This window comes from Lissotriton vulgaris, unplaced genomic scaffold (assembly GCF_964263255.1).
Source record: "Lissotriton vulgaris unplaced genomic scaffold, aLisVul1.2 SCAFFOLD_2376, whole genome shotgun sequence".
NCBI classification, from domain to species: Eukaryota; Metazoa; Chordata; class Amphibia; order Caudata; family Salamandridae; genus Lissotriton; species Lissotriton vulgaris.
In genome coordinates, this window is record NW_028246622.1 from 54,009 (window position 1) to 60,768 (window position 6,760).

Genomic DNA, 6,760 nt, shown 5'->3' on the forward strand with positions numbered 1-6,760 from the left:
CCAGTCTGTGAGGTGGGATACTACCCTATGATCTCTAAAGTTGATAATGATAATATCCCCCTCAATGTCCTTAGGCCGCACCCCAACCCACTGACATCTCCTAACCGTGACGATGTCCCCGTTAAGGTTCGGAGGAAGGGGTCTATTTGTTTTTAACCAGAAGATGACTTTATTTTTTAAACTATCGTCATTTTCCCTGTAAAGGTGGCACACCTGTCATGACAATAACAAAGTTTAGGGAATCAGGTGGCAGGTCAACAAATCTTTTCGAGGGTAGAGATTTCTTCTGTTTACAATTTGTGTCAGCAGATTTGCCCAACCCGTTCTTTTTTGCTGGTACTGCCCTCTTGACCAATGGTTTGGTAATTGCAACACTGGGGGTAGCTGCCGCAGGAGGTTTTAATGATGTAGAGTTTGCAACCACTAACGGTGCTTTGCTAGATATGGAAACAGATTTGGTAGATTTAGAAGTGAGTGTTTTGGTGGAAGTGGAGGAGGACAGACTAGTGGCTTTGGATGATACACCTGCAGTATGAGATAAGCTTGCAGGGATACTGGGGGGATTTTTGATCTTAACCAAGCCTGAGGTCTGAGATGATTCAAAGGACGCCACAAGGCGGTCCAATTTTTCCCCCATAACCCTTACACGTTCCAGCAGGGGAAGCATGTATGATTTAATGAGTTTCCCCATGATGTCAACAGTCGCTTCATTCACCCCTGTAGACACTGACTCAGAAGGTACTACGACGGGGGCTACATGCTCAGCGATAATAGTAGGGTGGGACTCTGCTGTGGGGGGAGGACCCAGCACACTATTTGTGGTAGATTTCGGTGGGGGTGGGATGTGGTGACTACGTCCTTTCCTTTTTACCCCCCCTTTACGCCTCTTCTTCCTTGGAGGAGAGTGAACCACCCCTACAGCTATGTTGGGCGATCGACCTGGTGATAGGCCATTCGCCTCCGGCATAGTCTCTCCTGGGACTGAACAACCCAGAGACAAGGTGGACCGCATAGGGGAAGGATCTACATCCCTACTATGTGAATCAGGGATATTTATTTCTATTATGCTGGAGTGGTTTATAGGGGGACAGATCAGCTGGCCTCCACTGGTAGCACCACTACACGGCGGAGAAATATCCGGGAACCTAAATATGCTAGGGGTGAGATTGAGATCAGTCGTGTCAGCGTCAATAACGCTCAGACCATGGGCTGGGAGATCCTTAGTAGAATTAAGGACAGGCACTGGAATACTCTTTAACTGCTCAATTGAGCGTCTACGCTCAGCTCTCCTTTCGGCCAAAATCAGGTCCATATCGACCTCCTTGGCAGATTTCTTGAAGAATTTATCAAGGGGACCCAAGACAGAGACACTTACACCTGGTGGAGCGGAGTGGCTCATGTTAACAATGGAATGACAAAGTTAGGGGATTAGAAAACAACACAAATACAATGCAACAATCCCGAACGACAAAGAGCAGAGACACTGCTTACTGCAGGTGAGAAGGAAATGACCTGGCCCAGCCCGGCCTCCTGCGGCCCCGGACGGCCACAGACGGTCCCGCCCTTGTCCCGGGCTTCTCCCGGCGCCCTCCCGCGCGCTCCCGCGACGCGGGAGTGGTAGTTCCTTTTAGAGGTTGTACCGAGGGGGCGTGGCCGGCAGGGAGAGGAGCCCAGCTGGAGACGGGCGCGCGGAGACTCCTGGACAATGGAGTCCTCCGCTCTATCCTCGCAGCCCTGCCGGTGTCGGTGTTGGTGAAAAAATGCCCCAAGATGCAAACAGCCTCAATCCACGATGCGGGACCCGCGAAGCGGGTCCGGCGAGGCGTGGGGGCTGAAGGAAGGCTAAATCCAGGAGATGTGCAAGTCAATGCGCGGAGCGCGGCGTCCAGGTGAGCAATCCACTGATGAAGCCTGGAAGAGCTCGTTAAGTCCTGCTGTGTTGGGGGCGCGGCCGGCAGGGAGAGGAGCCCAGCTGGAGACGGGCGCGCGGAGACTCCTGGACAATGGAGTCCTCCGCTCTATCCTCGCAGCCCTGCCGGTGTCGGTGTTGGTGAAAAAATGCCCCAAGATGCAAACAGCCTCAATCCACGATGCGGGACCCGCGAAGCGGGTCCGGCGAGGCGTGGGGGCTGAAGGAAGGCTAAATCCAGGAGATGTGCAAGTCAATGCGCGGAGCGCGGCGTCCAGGTGAGCAATAGTGAGTGTCAATCGATAACAGCAAAGGATATATTCTCCGACGTCTGTTAAATCTCCTCAGTGACACCTGGTGTGTTTGTTACATCCAGTATGCCCGGGGAACAGACCTCACCTCTCCTGGACCTGGCTCAGGACATGTGAGACCCTGCTCTGTCCGTTGTTGCCTCTGGCCGGCGCTGAGTCAGGGGGAGGCCCTTGTCATATGACCTCTTCTTCGGCCTCGTCTGTCGAGGCTCTCCTCTTCGCTCCTGGGCTTTGGTGTTCCATCTCTTCTGGGGCTGGTCCTTGTAGGTACCTGTGTAGGTCGTTGGGGTCGTCGAAAGTTCTGCTCCCGAGTCTGTCTGTGATTCTCAGTCTTGACGGGCCTGCGAAGGAGAAGGTGATATTTTTTTTCTGCAGGGCTTCCCGCTGGGCTAGGAAACCCTTCCTCACTTCCACCGTTAGCTTAGATAGGTCCTGCGTGATTGTTACTTTCTTCCCGTTGATTGCCATTGGTTTGCCTTTCCTGGCTACTGCGAATATTGCCTCTGTGTGGTTCTCACGTAGTGGTTTACATATGATTGGTCTTGGGGTGTTGCTGTTCGATTGTTTCTTTGCTGGGATGCGGTACGCTTTGACGAGCTCGAGCGGTCTTTCGAAAGCGAGGCCTGTTAGTTGGGGGATCATGTCCTCCAGCATCCTGGCACACGCCCCCGGGGCGTCATTTTCCTCCTCCGGTATGCCCAGCAGTCTTATGTTCCCCTTGCGGCTCCTGTCATCCTGCTCGGCCATCGATCTCTGTAGGGCTGTTGTTCTTTTTATGACCAGACCTAGGTCCTTGTGTGTTATATTTGCGCGGTCTTCTAGGTTGCCAATTCTTTTTTCCGCTTCGTCTATTCTGCCATTGGCTTTACTCTGCTCAGCTCTTATTGCGATTAGTTCCATTTGTATACTGTCCACTATTTTTTTTGTTGCCTTCGCTAGGTCGTTGCCTTCTGTTATTTTCCTTAGTAGTGTGTCCAGAGTCGTTGTTTCGCTGCCCAGGTCTACGCGATCTTTCGCGGGTGATGATGTCAGATCGTTTTTGTTCTTCTTTTGGGCATTTGTGACCAGGTTGCCTTCCTTCCCTGCCATTACGTCAAAGCCTCTCCTGACCTGGTGTGTTTGAGGTCTTACTTCCGTTGGCTGTCGCTTTGTAGGTGTCTTTTTTTGTCTTTCGTCCTCTTTCTTTCTTTGGATCGGCCCAGTTGATAAATTGCAGTCTCTGAAGCGGGGTGGCCACTTGACCACTCTAGTCTTTGTCCTGGCCTCCGCCAGCCTCCTGGGGGTTTGCCCTATTCATTCCTTGTTGTATCGGCCTCCAAGGGTTGCTCTGCGTTACAGCGTGTGTGTCACCTTCTGGCAGTGGTGGTGCTGTCTCGTGGTCCGTTAGTGCTGCTTCGCGCCTCGATCTTCCGCATTCGGCTGCACCTCCTTAGACCCACTGAACCGCTGGTCTCCTTGGTTTAACACTGGCACTTGGCTTGGCTTCACTTCCTCTCTCCCTTAGCCATTAGCGAGTGGCTGTTCCTGTTGCACCTTTCGCTCTGTGTCTTCTGATGCCTCGCAATTGGGTTGCACTAGCTCCCCTGGTCGCTCGGCGTCGCTCGGTGTGTAACCACTCCCTGTCTGGACCTCCAATATGTCCGCCTCAGGTTGTTGGCCGCGCCTTCCCCCCTGACTTGCAGCTCCGGTACTGATGTCGCCTTAGGGGTAGGCTCGGTGGACGGATGGGGTGTTAGCTTCTGTGCGCCTTCGTCTATGTTGGATATAGACTGTCTTGCGTGATTAACGTTTCGCTTTGCAGCCTCCACTAAGATGGCCGCTGCCCGAGCGGCCGGGTGCGCTCGTTGCTGGTGCTGAGTCGCTTCTTGCACCTGGGCTGGGATTGGCGGTTGGCGTTGGCGTTCAGTTGGTTTTTAGAGTCGCGCTGCGCTGTGGTGTTGATCAGCTCAGAGGTCCGGCTCCGCCGACCTTACCAATATGGCGCCTATCCTCCGCGTTCTGTGCGGTCCCCTTCCTCTCTGTGCTCGGTCGCCTTTAGCGCTCGCCGGGTTCGCCGGGTTTGGCGCTGCGTCTGGTGTCGGGGGGTCGATATCTTTCCTCGCGCTCCCTCTGTTTGGCTGCTCAACGCTGTTGTTGTTGATCGTCTCCCCCTACTGCACCAAGATGGCCGCCCTCCGCGCCACCGTCCAGGCGCCCCCCTCCTACTGTGTTGATGATCCTGGTTCGCCGGGTTCGCCGGGTTTGGCGCTGCGTCTGGTGTCGGGGGGTTGATATCTTTCCTCGCGCTCCCTCTGTCTGGCTGCTCAGCGCTGTTGTTGTTGATCGTCTCCCCCTACTACACCAAGATGGCCGCCCTCCGCGCCACCGTCCAGGCGCCCCCCTCCTACTGTGTTGATAATCCTCGTTAGTTGGGAGTTAGGGTCGGGGGGGGGGGGCGTTCGCATGAGGGTGGGGAGTCGCGCGTTGTTTATTTGCCGGTTTGCACGGGCGCTCTTACTTGGGGACTTGCGGTGGTGCACGGTTCCTCTTAGGAGCTTGCCGCCATCTTGTGCTCAAAAGTTCTGGTCCCCTCTGCAGCTTGTTCGGCTTCGTGCATCCGTCCAGCGTGTTCTGCAGGTTCGAAAAGGGTCGCCGCTGGTGCCCCTTCAGTTCATGCACGTCTACATATGTTTCTTTTAGTTTCTTCTTGCGTTTTTGTCCTTTTGCTCGCCGTTATTTATCTCGGGGGGTCGGGAGCTCCGGACTCAGGTCTGCTGCCTCCTCGCCGTCCAAGCCATTGCTGTTACTCATTATTTTAAACGTTTAACAGCCATTGTTAAATCCAATAGTCCTGGCTGGTTTTAGCTGTAGAACAATTGTTGTTTTATATACTTTGATGCAATAACAGAAGCTCGGGGTGGGGGTGGGGGGGGAGCCAAAATACAAGTTGGGTGGCGCCCTATCGGAATGGCAGACATGTACCTCACATGTTACACCAGGCGGTTAGCCACGCCCCTTTAATAGAGCCCCACCTTTTTTCATGCCCCTTAGCTGCTTCCCCGCCCCCCTAGCGCCTTGAGACCCTCACAGATATGCAGTGCGCTTTACAAATGTTATGATTGATTGATTGATTGATTTAATCTCGCCTCACCCCTCCTTCCTAGTTTATAATGCCGTTCAGGGGAGGAGGAGACCAGGAGCTGTCACTCAATAGAGGGGGCGGAGCATACCACGCGCAGCAGCAATTGTGGTGCTTTACAGTTCAAGAACTACTTTACTCATGTCCCCAAACATGAGCAGTGTGGGCCTAATCTAGTCAGATCCACTTCCTTCCTTTATAAAAGATCACAGAACAGAAATATTCAAAGCATTGGAGGGGTGTTGTAGGATGTCATTTCTTGCACTTTTCTCTCACAAATACTAAAAGACGGTGGCACATTATCTGGTGGGTGACCATAGAGCTATAGGTATATTTATTATGAGATCCAAATTAATAAAAGCCACCTGGAGATGCCGGGGATTGAACCCGGGGCCTCATACATGCAAAGCATGCGCTCTACCACTGAGCTACATCCCCTCGATGAATGGGAGCCCTCCACCCGATATTATATAGAAAAGCATGATGTAACCAGTAGTTTTAGTGTTCTTTTATATGGTTCTAGGTTTTTCATGGTTTCCCTGCAGTCCTTGCCCAGGGTCACACTGTGTGTCTCTGATGCTCGCGGCGCTGGTTCCCTGCAGCGCTTCTGTCCGCGGTGTCCCTTCCTTGCCATCCATGCGGTGCCGTGCTGCACACTCCGGCCAGTCCAGGCTTTGCAGACACCCCTCTCCACACTGGGGTGTCGGGGCCCCTTTCAGTCGTGTTAGAGGAAAAGCTACAAGTCCCCTTTAGTCCTGCGGTGTCAGCGCCCCCTCTCCTGCCCGTCTGCGCCCGCCCTCCTCCGAGTCCCACACCCTGCCCGGGAAGGAAATTAAAACTGGCACAGACACGTTACCGGTGCACCTATGAGAAACGATAGGATCTCCCATGGTGATGATCATTGCACCTTATAAGAAACATGGAAAAAGAAAAAAAAAGATGTCCTTCGAGCCGGATTTGAACCAGCGACCTAAGGATGTCAGCTTTGCCTCTACAGTCCTCCGCTCTACCAACTGAGCTATCGAAGGGACTGAAAGCTCAGCTCTGTCTTCTCGTTTTTCAGCTCATTCCAGTACAGATGTTTTTACCGTTTTGGATTCCTTTCTTTTTGGACCTGCACATAGTGTTCACTGAGCTGCAGAGAAGTGTTCGTCTGTTTCTAGGCGCTATCAGTGCCAGCAGTTACTGCTGCACAATTATAAAGCCAGGCAAGGTCTGCATAAAATTGTGTAGATAGACTTATGCAAAATGCTCACGTCGTCGTATGTTTGTAAATTTGTAAATGGAAAGAAATGATCCCTCCTGAAATGGTGATATCTCTGCGCCATTAACCCTACCGGGGATGGAGTGAGGGCTGCTGGCTGGTGGTCCCACTGAAGCACGGACATTGGGGCATATTACCTAGAAGTGCGTTAGAAAACG

General features: G+C 52.9%; 2 non-coding genes across 2 annotated transcripts; both read right to left on the minus strand.

The window, feature by feature from the left end:
* Nucleotides 1-5,704: 5,704 nt before the first annotated feature.
* TRNAA-UGC (transfer RNA alanine (anticodon UGC)) lies at nt 5,705-5,776 on the minus strand. The gene has a single exon. It is a non-coding gene; the product is annotated as a tRNA-Ala (tRNA).
* Nucleotides 5,777-6,280: 504 nt separating this feature from the next.
* Nucleotides 6,281-6,366, minus strand: TRNAY-GUA (transfer RNA tyrosine (anticodon GUA)). The gene is given in 2 exon segments: nt 6,281-6,316; nt 6,330-6,366. It is a non-coding gene; the product is annotated as a tRNA-Tyr (tRNA).
* Between the last annotated feature and the right edge of the window lie 394 nt (nt 6,367-6,760).